The 15360-nt window shown below is 47.4% G+C and overlaps 1 protein-coding gene across 1 annotated transcript in view; it reads right to left on the reverse strand.

Moving 5' to 3' along the window:
• MAMDC4 (MAM domain containing 4) overlaps positions 1–15360 on the reverse strand; it is a 569927-nt gene that overhangs the window by 479566 nt on the left and 75001 nt on the right. The gene's annotated exons all lie outside the window — the stretch shown is intronic.

Genomic DNA, 15360 nt, shown 5'->3' on the forward strand with positions numbered 1-15360 from the left:
CAGTCACAGTGTACATTATCATACAGTCTGCATGTTAACAAGAAAAATGCAGCAATATACATGTCAACACAATGTCAACAGGCATCTCCCCTTTACATTGCAGGGGCCCACACAACAACTCCAGCAGAGCACAGAAGACAACACATCTGTGATGCCAAAGAGGACCACCACACCTACGACACTGATGCCCTACAAAAGTCCATGGACATCCCACGCAACTCACGACCAGGACCCGGGCAGCCAAGCGACTTCGAGGAGAACACAGACCACACAGCAGGAAGCAACCACAAGCACAGCTGGCGCACGACACTTCACCCACCCACACATGGCACCCCAATGCCAGGTGTCAGCACGCCAAAAGGAGGTGGCCGAACAGGTGTGGGTGGGGTCCGAACCCATGGAAGGCGAACTTGATCAGATACACTGGTGTCTATTATCCTTCAGGGACCACCTACACCCCACAATGGAGACCCACACTGCCATGGAGACACATGCAGATGCACATTCACAGTACAGAACCACGCCCAGGGGCACACAAATAGCAGTCACACACCCACGTTGGCTCTGCGTACGACAGCCCAGGCCACTCCCCTTTCAAAATGAGTGGGTGACGACAGAGCTACATCTCCAAGCTCCAGCCCGCTGCCTGCGGTGACATGTCTGCGCCCGCTGTACACAGCACAATGTAATGTTATAGGGCCCAGGGCCCTCATGCATACAACAAGACCACAGGGACATACGCAGATATAATGTTGAACTGGCCACAGGCATGTGCGCCCGGCCCCTTTATTGGCAGGGCCACATGTACAGTGACATCTGTACTGGATGTGTGTGAATTAAGTGTAAGCTGGCCGGCACGGAGTGCCTGGTGCTGGCAACAACTTGAACAGTGGACACCAGTGCAACGGAAACAGAAAACACCTGCATAACAGAGTCAACTGCTGAGCAACATGGAGGGAGCCGGAGCAAGTCCAGAGGTGACCCAACATGCAAATAGAAGTGACCGTGAGTTGCAGTTCACTGAGGTTGGGGCACTAGAGCTGAGAGCACTGGGGCACTAGAGCTGAGAGCACTTATGTGAAGAAAAAGTCTGGGATTGTGTCCCTTCGAAATATTCCTGATGCAGAATGCAGTGGGGTGTGTTAGACCTGCATCATCTTCCTCATCAATGTCCCAGGTCTCCCACACTGCTTGAGGTGACATTGCTGCACAACCTCTCCACAGCACAAAACTCAATCAGTAAAGGTCCATGGGTTGCGGTGCACTGAGTCAGTGGCACCTGGAGGGCTGAGCAGGGGATGAGGCAGAAGATGGCATCCACGACAGGTGTGAGCAACTCCGTCAGTCTGCCAGTACCATAGTTTCGACTCTGGCAGATGGCGGTTGGAGGTGGTCCTGGCGATGGTGGCGTGGGCCTCCTGCGGTGATGCAACGTCCGGGCCGGTCAGGATTCGATTTGATGTGTGAGCCCTGGTGAGCCGCAGTTGAGGCCGGAGGCAGCGGACAGTGCAGGGCCACAGACACATGGCATTGATGATCCCAGGGCTATCGCCTCAGAGGCTATACAACATCTCAGAAGAAGGGGTCCCAGACCTGACCAGCACAGAGTTAGTGACCCCGGATGCACAGTGGCCGGCACAGGCACCATGCCACATGACGGTGACTTGCGGTGCACTGAGGTAGGGCCACGCAGACTGGGTGGGTCCACATCAATGTTGAAAGGGAATGTGGCAGAGGGTTGCGGGGGAAAGTGGAAGGTGTCCTCCAGGGCATGATGCCGAAGGTCTGATTTTATCCAGAAGCAGCAAATGGTGGGGGGGGCAAGTGACAGCCTCATAGCCAGAACCAATTCAGTATCAGCAACATGAGGATGACACTACCCCCTAGTCCATAGCCTCAGACACCACCAATGTACGACCAGTGAGTGTCCATGAATGTGGGGGAACAGACTTAGTGGCACCGGGGCTGAGAGGGGATGCAGTCTGCGATGATGCCAGTACACTGATATGAACTCCGCCATTGCTAAATCAAGACTCTGTGACCTACTGGCCCACAGTGTAGGCCTGAGGCAGCGGTCAGCAGTGGCCCACAGCCATGTGTCGTTGGCTCGCGGTGCACAGAGTTAGTGACACCTGGGCAGTTGTCAGTAGTGTATGATCACCTCCGTAACGATGAGCCTTTTTTGCTCCTGACTGCAACACTTCATCCTCTTACACCTCTCCTTGCATGCAATATGTACTCTTGCCATTGAAAAATCGATGCTCAGTTCCAATTGTGCGACCACCTCGACCGCAGTGTAGGCGGTAGGCGTTCCCAGCAAGGGGCCACAGAAACGTGTGGTTGTGATCCTATACATCGACTTGATATCACCACATCAAAGGGAGTACAGTGATGTAAAGTCTGCATTGCCATGTGTACCCAGGCATTGCATGATCAAGACTCAGTTCCAAATGTGTGACCTACTCATGCGCAGCGTAGGTCAAGGGCAGTAGTCCACATGGGCCCACATGCATGTGTGGTTGTGATGCTATGCACAGACTTGGTGTCACCACATCAAAGGGAGTACAGTGACTTGAACTCATCCATTATGAATGTACTCTGCCATGGTGTAATCAAGACTCAGTTCCAAATGTGTGACCTACTTGTCCACTGTGTGTGCCGGTGGAGTATGTCAACGTGACAGGGTTACTGCTGACATTGCTCGCAGAGGCTGTGATTGTTGGAGGAGGCTGCCAAGGTCGCGGCCCTCGGGTTTGGAGATTGCACCGGCACATGGTGGGCCCTCTTCGCCACACGCCGGTGTCGGCAGGTGGGCATTGAGGCCTGGGTGCGCAGGGGCGGGCAGGACTGGTTCGGGGACCAGCGTCCCGGGGTGCAGAAGGCGCACAGGGTCGCAGGCAACTCCGCTCACGGGGACGGCCTTGTGGCGGGGTGAGAGGCGCCACCCTGGCAGAGACGTTGGGCATTCCGGAAGAGGGCCACGCCCAGAGTTACGTGCCTTTTATTCACACCCCTACACAGGCCTGGCGTACACCGGGCCAGCCCACTCCGCTCACGCTTATGAGGGGACGTAACAAGCTACATTTCCTTGATCTCTCACACTGGCTGGGGTGACATTGTTGCGTCCACTGTCCACTGCACGCCATACATCAGTAGGGTCTGTCGACATGGATATGTGTGTGGTCTGCATACTGCAGTCTGTCCAGCACAACCACCCCACACTTGGCATTGTGTGCATTCATATTCAACTGTCACTTACCTCCTTCACACATGTCTGGTCCCCACCTCTTCCCACATCCTGCTATTGTGTGGCTTAGGTGACATGCCGTTGATGGCTAATGTACATGGCTGGCCCAGGTTCCCACAGTAAGTTGTGCTGTCGTGTCTGGTGGTTGTGCATGTTTTATGTGAGCTTGTGACGTGTGCATTTCCTGTGTTGTGAGTTGCATGATTGTGGAGTTGAGGTGTGTGGTGTGTGCATTTGGTATTGGCCAACGAGTAGTGCATTTCCGTGGGTGCCATCCTGGTAGCGCAGCTTGATGATGGACTGTCAGAAGGGGTAGGGCTCATGCACACTGCCTGGGGTGTTGGCGGTGATGTTGGCGCGGATTCCTTGGTGTTCCAATATTGCCTGGACATTGGTGGCATACGTGCACTTTCTGTTGCGCTTATTGTGTGCAGTGTTGCTAGGGGGCACAAGTAGGGCATGTGTGCAGTCAATTGCCCCCTGACACGTGCCTTGCTTGGTCTCCAGCTGCTCCTACGCAGTGTGTGGGAAGTATAGATAGTGGGGTACAAAGCTGATGGTGTCATCCATGACCATTGTGAGGGACTTGGATTGGGCTGGCTGTGTGACTCCTCCGACTCGTGCGGATGGTGGTTGGAGGGTACCAGTGGCCAACAGGTGCATCACGGTCAGCAGCTTTGTCTGAGGTGGGATGTTGGTTGTCCGCTGTGTTGGTACCGTCAGCCTGTGGACAATGGTGGTCAGGATGCAAAGGATGGTTGTCCTTTCGGGTCTGTAGTGGGCAATGACATTCTCTGGTGTTGGGTCTGTGAGGTTGGTGCATTTTGGGTCTTTGTCTGCGCTGACTTGGTGATGGTCGGGGGGTGGTTGGAGACCGGGGGTGAGTGGTGGTCCTGGGGTGGTGGTGGGTGTTGTGGCCCTCTTGGGTGTCCGGGCCACGTGTTTAGTGGCTCCATGGCATCTTTTGTTCTTCATGTGTGACTCTGGGCTCTGGCCTCCCTTTTGTGGTGCAGGATGTGATCTGACTTTACACCATGTCAGAGCAGGTGTTAGTCTCCTGCTGCTAACGTGCCTTATCGCCTGTTTTCTGATCTTATCGCCGATCTGGCTGGTCGTTGTGAATGTTGCGGAGTGGTGTTGTTGTGGCTTTTTTGCACGGGAACGCCTACTCTGCATCCCACCTGCATCGATAGTTGCAGAGGTCCTCTGTGGCGATATTTTTTGCGGTGCTATCGCAGGTAAACTGGTGATAGCTCCTTGAGAATATGCCCCAGAATGCTGCATATATATTATTTGGTACTTGTGACAACTCCCACCAAATACTTTTGATATTTGAAATTCTTGGGTAGTCATTTAGCAAGAAACACAACCCATGTTTAATAAGATTTGCTCTAATAACATAGATTAAGGATAAAAACTGAGTACACAAGCTTGATTATAGATGATACCCCCACATCACAGATGGGTGTCAATCTGGGATTACCAAGGGTAGGATATGTGGACCTTCACAAATATTATCCATTTTAAGCTCTGCCCCTCCTGCTAGCATAGCCTTCTGCCCTATACACTATTGCAGAAGACAGGCCACAATGCTGGCCTCCGTCCTCAAAGAAGTCATCTCTCCCTTCCACTTTCCCTCCTGCTGTCTCCTCAGCTAAATGTAACTTTTATAGTGAGGATCATGAGAGGTGTGCCTTGAGGCCCTATGTAGAAGGTGGGCAGCTTCTACTTCCAAGGGGTTCTTCTTGGCCTGCCCTACTATCTCCGGCTCTCAAATTACTTGGTCAGAAGTTCCTCTTTCAAATCACTTTTCATTACCAACAGGGGAATCTAAACACAGCTTCACTGATACACACAGACTAGAACCCTGGCCTCAAAACTGGCATCCCAGCCCTCATTAATTTCCTTCAGGAAGCTACACACTGATGGAACATCCTTCTCTGTCATCAAAGAAACATTTTAAAACTCACTCCCTGCAAAGAAACATCCAACACCACCTCAGTTTCAGGGATGCAGTAAAGACCAGGCTATTCTGTAGAAGGTGACACGCCTACCGCAAAGCAGTCCCAAATCCGGACAACCCTGTAAATTTGAGTCAGTCACCTATGTACTGGTGGTAGGTATTTGCATCTCTCACTCTTCTTGGCTCCATTCCAAACGTAAGTGTACCTAACAATATTGCATGCATGTATCTTTTCCCAACAACACATTGAAATATTGAAAATATGCTGATTAGGACGACACAATTTTGTACTGTAAACTACGTAATTCTACTTAGGCCCCGATTACAAATGGTTTGGAGGAGAGTGTGATATCTATTGCATATGTTAAGTTAGATACTAAGAGGGGGGTCTCAATTTATCCGGTGTGATAAATAGCATCAATTGTGAGTTTTGTCTAAAAATGGGACATAAGATACAGGTTTTACTGTTGTCTGTTCTGTTATTTACAAGGAAGGCAGTTATCCCCCAGCAAAGTTTTTCTCAGGTACATTTTGGAAAGGAAAACCTGTTGAAATGTACCTGGGAAAAAATGTTGTGGTTGTGGGGCTTGCGATGTGGATATGTGCTGTACCAGGAGCTATCATACATTGCGAAATTAACTAGGCCAAACATAATCGGTGGCTTTAACCACTCATATTCATATAACACAAAGTTTTAAGCATGGTACAAAGGTGGGCACTACAAACTACTACACTTAAAAAATATATCTCAAATGTTTTTGAAAAGCATTATGATGGTCCTTTTAAAGCTGTACCTAATTCTGAATGACTAACCATTACTCTACAGCACACAAAATAATTAAGATATCTGCAAGTGCTGTGATTTTTAAAAAGCAATATAACTGATGCGCTTCTGTACTTTAGAGATTTTTATTTATAGGGGTTCTAATATACAACATATTGTAAAACTGTTTAAGTTAAATATATACATTTGTGTTCTACATTACACAGGCTACATGATATTTTATAGATTTGCAGGATTGGGTTAGCTATTTTATCGAGCCCAGAATGATGAAAAGGTAAGATGCCTTTATTAGACTTCAATTTCAAATCCATGTCCGGCTGGCTTTAGAGTTGGTTTGAGTGACTGAAGGTTCAAGCCAGGATCAAGACAGATGCCGTGCTCTGGCTCACCATGAGGTCTTCTTTGACCCTCAAGACCAAAAAGAGCCGCGTTTGCTTGAGGCTTTTCACTGCCACTCACACTTCAACCTCATGCAGCAAGAATTAAAAATAAAGCATTGACCTGTGATGTAAAACATGAGAAAGTAATAGCCATCTAATGTCTGAAATTCACAATGAGAAATCAAAAAACGAGTTAAATCCCAGCTTCCTTGCTTGACTAAATGGTGTGATCCTAGGCAATATTTAATTTCACTATACCTCCTTTTATTATTGCACATGGCAGTACCTTGAAATACTTGAGCACTGTATATAAATGTCTTGCATTTGATTTAATAGTCTATTATGCTTCTACATGTATAATAAGAATCTAGGGCACATTTAGGGTGCACATGACAACTATCTTACCTCTTAGTGGCTTATTCATGGGTTTTTGGAATAGGGCAGAGCAACAAGACCCCTGGCTGTGCTGCCCTAAACCAAAGTGATATGGCAGGAAGGCATCATATGTTTGTCTTTTCACCCTGTGCTGGTGCCGTTCCTGAAGCCCAGTGCCAACACAGGCACCCTTGAACCATGGTGCAAGAGTGCCTCTGTTGCATGCAGGATTGTTTTGTGCAGGAAGGGGCACCTTCCTGCCCAAAAACCATTCTAATAGGTGTTTTCCTTTGTCTATGTGTGCTGTACAATGCAGCACACATTGAAAGATGGAACAATGAAGAGAAATGAACATATTTCTCCTCGTTTAGGTGCCATCTTGTGAAGAGTACGGATTTGGAGCTGCCCCGGGTTTACATGACTTTTAAAATCTGAGGCATCGTCAAATTCCATTGGAATTGCATGGGGAAACTCACTGCAACGCCCATAGAACGCCTTCGGGGCGCAGAGTACGGCAACTCAGTGATTTGTGCTGCATCGCCTTAGTCATGAATTATGAGGCCACTCAAAGCCATGCAAGGTGGCCTTGTGTGTCATCTAAATCGAAATGATAGCTACTCATTCGAAGTATGTACGGCAGGGTGTCAGAGTGCGTTACATCACACACATTATGTAGAGACAATGGCTCATAAATGTGAAAGACAATGTATAGGAAATGTTACTTAAGACACTGTGGTCCACAAGGTGTAAGAGTCAGATGTGATCCATACTGGTAGGCAGTGGCGTCATCTGGGCGGGCCCCAGGTGGGGGTTGCCTCTTGCACGATATTCTTAGGGGTGCAAAATTTTAAAAGAAAAAACATTTGTGGTGGAAGGGACTCAAGTCACGTCGGTGCTTTTGTCTGTAAGTGCAGGCTATGTTGTCTTACCAGCCTTTCCCCACAGAAGGGCTGCACAGAGCTGTGCCCTCATGCATCTTTCATGACCTCAGGGCAGGTGGGAGCTGCTCGCTCTGTTTCCTTGTAGCACACACAGTGGAATGTCTCTTGTGGCACCACGGCACTATGCAAGGAATTCGTTTCTTCTTTTTGGCAGGCAGAAGGATCATTTCAAGCCCGAGTTCTGCGCTTGCTGCCTGATGTTATGTGTCGGTTTGGGATGGTGTGTTGATTCACCCGGGGGTGTGGCATCCATTCATTTTTTCATCCATTATTCAGTCTTTCGGGGGTTAGCTTCGTGACTGGGGGCATTTCCTGATTTGCTGACCTGCTGCAGCCCGGAGTGGTCTTGTTGCCACACACGCACCTGCGTCTCGCTCTCCCCCGCCGCCGCTCTGCAATAGCGGCCACCGAGAGGGGGGAGCGTTTGCCACCGTGGTTTCCTCAGATCCTGCAGAGGAGCGGGGTTAGCTTCGTGACTGGGGGAATTTCCTGATTTGCTGACCTGCTGCAGCCCGGAGTGGTCTTGTTGCCACACACGCACCTGCATCTCGCTCTCCCCCGCCGCTCTGCAATAGCGTCATTCGCCAGCGCCCGGAGGCGCTTAAAGGTCACCAGATCCTCCCGCGTCACGGGACGCGCGCGGGCGACGCCGGGCTGAGCCCGGGCAGAGGGTGGGCCGTCTGTGGCCGTCCGGGGACGACCAAGGACAGGACGGGCTACCCCCCTTGGCACGGACTCATTGTGACAGGTACTGTTTACTGTGGATCTGGACTGGTCACCTGTATCTAATATTAAAAAAAGAAACTGTGACTTCAAGCTGCTGCTGTAGGAAGAGGGGGGGCGGGGGCACAAGCCATTTATATCATATGTTAAGTGTTGAGGCACCGGGCCACTCATTATAAGGATTCGTGGCTGCCTTCTGGGGGAGGAAAAGAGGAGAAGAGCCAGATTATAATATGTCCAATCACCCTAAAACACGTTCGGTCATGAGTAAAGCTCGCCAAACTGAAACCCCCAAACAAACGTCGGCAGAAACAAAAGACCTAGCCCCAAGTAAAGTGAAAAAACCCACCGCAATTGACCTGATGCTAAAGAAGGTATCCGGGGAAATAGAACGCATGGAAAGGAGCCTAACTTCCTCACCTAACCCTATTGTAGCTACCCCAACTCCTTCTAGAGATCTGACACTAGCTGATAGCCCAAATATGACTGGGAATGTAGCCTCACCAAATAACGCAACTGAGTCTGTTCCCTGTGCTCAACCCCCACCCTCCCCGGGGATAGAAACCTCCGGGCTTAGCAAAGCGGCCCCCCAGAGAAAACCAAACGACGGGGGAGGACCAAGGGACAACAGAGAAAAAATAAGCCACTCACAGGAGATGGCCGGGCAAAAAATAGGCAAGAGGTCATCCTGGTAGAAGATAATGTGCATACAAATATAAACCCACCAGGATGGATTGAGGAAGTTCTAGGAGATCTCAAAAAACACCTGGAAACCTTTATAATTGCTCAGTTGAAACCCATTATAAGCAAGGTGGACAAAATATCGAGTGAGCTGTCCAAACAAAGCAAGATAGTAGAACTCACAACTAAGAAACCTCCCAATGGCCCTAACCAACCAAGTAATGTGGCCACTAACGACAATACTGACAATAACACACTGTCAAATAACAACTGTGTTAGCTATACCCAACATACAATTGCCCAGATACATGATGCTCCGAAAGCTCCCCAAGAGCAGAGAGGGGGATCTAACCAAGAGCAGAGAGGGGGATACAATCATAAGACGAGCTCTAAAAACATTGAGAAAGCCCCCCCACAACCGCTAATGCAATGGGGGCAGGAAGACCACTATCCAAGAAATGGTCCCCACAGCTCAGCCCATATGGACTTTGACCCTTTCTCTATCACAGATAGCCCCCCCCCACACATAAATCTACCTCCAGAGGCCAGTCCCTTTGTAATAGTATTTGCAGGGGTCCCGGAAACTAGGGCCTCAGACAAAGAATCACACTCCCAATTACATACGAAAATCTCCAAGTGGTTGAACATACACAGACCATTAAATAATGGGGAAAGAGGAGAGATAGTCCATGTAAGAAGAGTTAAATGGCTTGGTGGTAGGAAAAAGGACATAAGAGGGGACTGCATAGTAGCAAATTTCAGAGACACTAGACTTGTGGATTATATCCTGAAGAATCCCAACAGAAATCACACTAGCACAATCTGTGCGCTCCCGCTCGGGTATTTTTACCCAAGGAGTTGGAGCAGCAACAACGTTGATAATGTTATGTGGAATCCCGGAAGGCCACAATACACCCAAAGAGCCAGATCCACAAGCTACCCTGATCAGTTTTTACCTCCACGAGACTACTCTCAGTGGAGAAACAGATTTGCCCCTTTGCAGTCGCTTGAGGAAAATGACTGACTACCCTCTATGAAAAATGAGCCTGTAATATCCTCAGCAACTGGGGAATTTTTATGTCCTGCAATAGAGGTTGGTCCTGTTAGCTCTAGGAATGAGCAAAAATCGAGGCTAGAAGAACCCCCTAAACAGTGGGACGAGATCGGAAATGCCACAGAGCCCACAGAATCAGGTGATCGTAGAATAAAGGAATCCAGCACAGAGGGAAGAAAAGCTAATAGGGCTGGACTAACCTTTCTGTCCTGGAATATAGCAGGCCTGGGGGGTAAACTTAAGAACAAGGAGTGGAAAGAATACATAAGGGGCTTTCATATTAAAGCTCTTCAAGAAACATGGGCGCAAGACTCTGACTCCTGTCAACTGGAGGGCTATAAATGTTTTTTTAGACCAGCCAAAGAAGTGAAATCTGGGAGAGCAAAAGGAGGCCTAGTGATATATGTAGATCTAGACCTAAAGGGCACTTGGTCACAACCAGACTGGGCGTCAGATACCATACAAGCAGTTCTACTCCAGGGTCAGGGGCAGAGATTTCTAATTCTAAACTTTTATAATCAGGGTCCAACTGATGGAAACTTCCCTATATTATTAGAGCTCGAGAGTAGGCTAATTGAGGAAACAGATTTAAGGCAGGGGGCCTGAACCAACTGTCCTGCTGATGGGGGACTTTAACTGTCATCTGTGCCCTAAGCAACTCCCCATCTCTCCTGATTGGTCTTCCTGCCCTGTAGAAAAGGGTCCCCATTTCGAACACAATAAAGAGGGCACACTGTTGATGAAGCTTCTAGACAGCGTTGCGCTTACCCATACAATGGATCTGGTACCATCGAAAGCAGGGGAGACTCTCATACCCACATTCAAAGGAAGAGGTTGTGCGTCTATAATAGACTTTATAGTAATCTCTGCCTTTGCTAAAGAACAGATTATAAGAGCAAGAACGGAGTGGAGCCCCTTTAGCGATCATAATCCCCTTTCTCTGGAAATTAAATATAATGACCTACCAGTAAAAAATTTGGGGGGGGGGGATATTGTAATCCAACCAACGGACCAAGGGAGGTGCATAAGGTGGGCAATGATTAACCCGCCAGATTTCTACACCAACCTAGTGGGTAAAGGGAAAGAGCAGATAGAGACCTGTCTAGACCTTGCAATAGAGGGCAGAGGAGTGGTGCTGGCATTTGAATCTCTAACCAAAATAGTGGAAGGGCTATTAAAAACTAAGAGGCCTATTAAGGAACTATCTTCACCTAGATGGTTCGACACGAACTGCTCGAGGGCATTAAGAGAACTAAAACAGAGTTTAAAGAAGGCCCAGAGAGACAAGAATGAAATCGCCCATTGTAGACAGAATTATAAAATGCAGGTTAAGAGAAGGAAGAGCGCTCTCCAAAAGGAACTCTGGGCAGATCTCAGAGAAGCAGGAGAAAGTAGGGACTATGCCCAATTCTGGAGAATTATAAACAGACCCTGTCTCCAAGACTCAAGCTCCCCAGTAATCAGCACCAATATACTCCCAGACCAATGGATTAACCACTTTAAAACTCTTTACAATCAACAGGAGGTAGTCATCGGGGACGGAATCTGGGAGGGACCCAGGGCAACCGAGTTAGAATTTTCTTTGCCGGAAGTCCTAAAAGCAGTGTTAGGGCTGACACGTAATAAGGCACCAGGCCCGGACGGCACCCCCCGGACCTATTTCTAAGTAATACTGATCTATGGGCACCTATTATGACTCGAGTACTTAATGCTGCAATTAAATCCGGTCTACCGCGATCTTGGTCAACTGCAGTGATTGTCCCCATATACAAGAAAGGCTGCAGGGACAATCCACAGTGCTACAGACCAATCTCGCTGATTGATGTCTCAGCTAAAGTACTAGGTAGGGCAATTCTCAACCTCCTGATAGAGTGGACTGAAACTTATAATACCCTGGTGGACACCCAGTACGGGTTTCGGACAGGCAAGTCAACAAGTAACCAATGTCTTAACTTATACCTTCTAGCGGCTAAATATATCAAATCAGATAACGGGACCCTGTACATGGGATTCATGGACCTGGCAGCTGCATTTGATAATGTTAATAGAACTAAACTCTGGGCACTTATGTTTAGACTGGGAATCGATCCAGACCTGATCAACATACTTAAGGAACTGCATTGGAACACCACTGCCAAGGTCCGCTATAGCGCGGGGGGGTGAGTACTGATCCCTTGCCGTGCTCTGGTGGGGTGAGGCAGGGGTGTATCCTGGTTCCATTCCTATTTTCCCTCTACATAAATGACCTGGAGAGTGCCCTGCTGACACTGGGGACTGACTGCCCGAGAGTGGGATCGCGCCATATACCGGTACTTTTGTACGCTGATGACGCGGTCCTTCTCGCTCTAACAGCAGTGAGCCTCCAGCTTCTAATCAGTGGTTTTGCTGAATTCATGAGGAATCTGGATCTCTCTGTTAATCTGACTAAGTTTCATCATGGTGGCAGGGAAAAAACCTCACAAGAGATTTGTGTTCAAAATAGGAACACATGCTTTGGACATTGTGAACACTTTTCCATACCTGGGTCTCCTGTTTGATGAAAAAATTAAGTTTGCCCCTCTGATCGAGCAAAGGTCCAGGAAACTTGTTTCAGCAAATGGTGCCATACTAAACTTCACACGAAGGATGGGTCGTTGGTCTCCTGAGCAAGTGATGACACTGTATAGAGCGGTCAGTACCTCCAAAGCCACCTACGGGGCAGAGGTGTGGGGTTTTAGGGATGCACACCAGATACAAGTAGAGGAAGACAAATTCTTAAAGAAACTATTAAAGCTACCTCAGAGCATCCCGGCATCAGTCACACATAAAGAGCTTGGCACCCCATATATATCTGACCTGATTAGAGTGAGACCAATTTTGACCTGGTTTAGAATCTGGCTAAATCCAAACGCTGAATTAACCAGACAGATTATCAAGGATTGTCTCCGGAGAGACAGATGGCTGCAAATCCCCTGGTTAAAATACATCAAAGAAACCGTAGAGTCTATCGATCGGCAAATGTTATTTTCTGACTCCTCAAACATTGATAGCTCTTGTAAATTTCATGTCCAAAAGCAGCTATTGGAAAAATATGATTACAGGAGGAATGAACTTGACTCTAACAAATCCTCGGTAGTAGCTCACTCACTTGTAAGCAATAAACTGGGTATGGAACCGTATCTCTTTTTAATGTACAGTCAACATGAGAGGTTTTTAATGACTCATTTTAGGCTCAATTTGTTACACAATATTTTAGCTTACCCGTCTGGTTTACGTTAACAATTGAGCAGAAGGGTGCCTGCGGCTGTGACAATAGGTCTCCGCAGGACACCCTTCATTTTGTATTACATTGTTATTTTTATAAAATTCCGCGCCGAAGATTTTTGGTGGACATTTTAAAGGAATCAAAAATTTACCATGCCAAAACTGCTTTATTATTCTTCAAAGAGCAACTGAGATGCGCACCTTGTGTACTATTATGAGTTTTTTAAAAACTGTGGTCAAATTAAGAAATACAAGGGGTTGATGGATGATGATATGAATTAACCGCTCCCTTCTTTCGATCAAAGCTTGTAAATAATAATAATTTTTAAATCCGTTTTTAATATTGTAATGTTCAGAAATGATTATATGTGGATATGTAATGTTATGTATTTTTATGATGGTTTTTAACCACCGAAATAAATAAAGAACTGAACTGAACTGAACAGTCTTTCGCCATTCATTCTGTCCTTCTATCTGTGTGCCAATCCATATTCAAACCTATTCAACCAGTTCCAAACCTATGCATCATCTATCCTTCCATCTACCCTTTCACCCATTCATCCATCTATCCTTTCGCCCATCCATCCATTCACTCATCCATCCAACCCATTTCCCTCTCACCTACCCAGCCATCCTTTCACTTACTCATCCATCCATCCAATCACCCAGTCACTCATCCACCCATTTGTCCATCCATTCACCATTTCACTCACCCATCCATATTTTCTTACAGCTCTTCACCCTCCCTTTCACTCATCTATGCATTCTTTCACTCATCCAGCCTTACATCCTTCTTTTCAGTCATCCACACACCCATTCGCCCATCCACCCTGTCAATCGTCTATCCATACATTCACTAATACATCCATCCTCCCTTTGTCTTTCTATCCCCCTTTCGCTTAGCCATCCTTTCACCCATCCAACAATCCATCCACCCAACAACCCATCCACTCATGAATCCATCTATTGAGCCTATTACTCATCCATCCATCCACCCTTTCACTCATCCATCCATCCTTTTGCCCATCTACCTTTCATTTCACTCACTTATCCATCCAACCTTACATTCACCCTCTCACTCATCCATCCATCCATCCATTCACTCTTTCACTTATCAATTCATCAATCCATCAATCCATCCATCATTTCACTCATCCATCCACTCATTCATTTGCCCACCATCCACCCTTTCACTCATCTATCTATCCTTTCACTCATCTATCCACCCATGTACCCATCCATCCACCCTTTTACCCATACATCCACCATTCCACCCAGATATCTAAGTATTTACCCTTTCTCTCATGCATCATTCCACTCACTCATCCATCCATCCTTTCTCCCATTATCCATCCATTCACCCTTTCACTCATCCATTCATTCCTTCACTAATCCATCCAGCCATTTATCCATTCCTTGACTTACTTACTCACCCACATTTTCACATTAATTATGAGCTGAGGCTTTGTCTGCAGAATGCAGACAGAAGAGGTGCATCGAGAACTTCACCCTTGCTGTAGTTCCTAAAGCAAGAGGTGGGGTGGGGGAGGTTCACTATGCCCTTGCACATAGACAATCTGAAAACTTGGAAGTTATGAGCCATACATGATGCCCAGTGCCGGTACCTGAGATAACTGTGACATGGTGTTGTTTCCATGGCTTTACGTGGGTTGAAAAAACTTGGAGTCTCTCCAAAGGGCGAGTCCGATGAAATTAAGGGTGTGGCTTAAAACACAGTAGCTGCAAAATGTGTGCTTAGCATAGTGTGCTGCCCGGCTGGTATTCTGCTACATCTGTTATTGCATCCAGATATATAATACATCACACCTACAATAAGCCAGGACTATTGGCTTTGTCAATGGTTTTTAGTTGCATAAAATAAAAAAGCAGCAACTATGGCTTCGTTGTATATAATATTGACAATGCTTCAGTTCTAAAATGATGAGAATGTGAAATAACTATAACCCCT

Source organism: Lissotriton helveticus, chromosome 5_1 (genome assembly GCF_964261635.1).
Source record: "Lissotriton helveticus chromosome 5_1, aLisHel1.1, whole genome shotgun sequence".
Taxonomy (NCBI): Eukaryota; Metazoa; Chordata; class Amphibia; order Caudata; family Salamandridae; genus Lissotriton; species Lissotriton helveticus.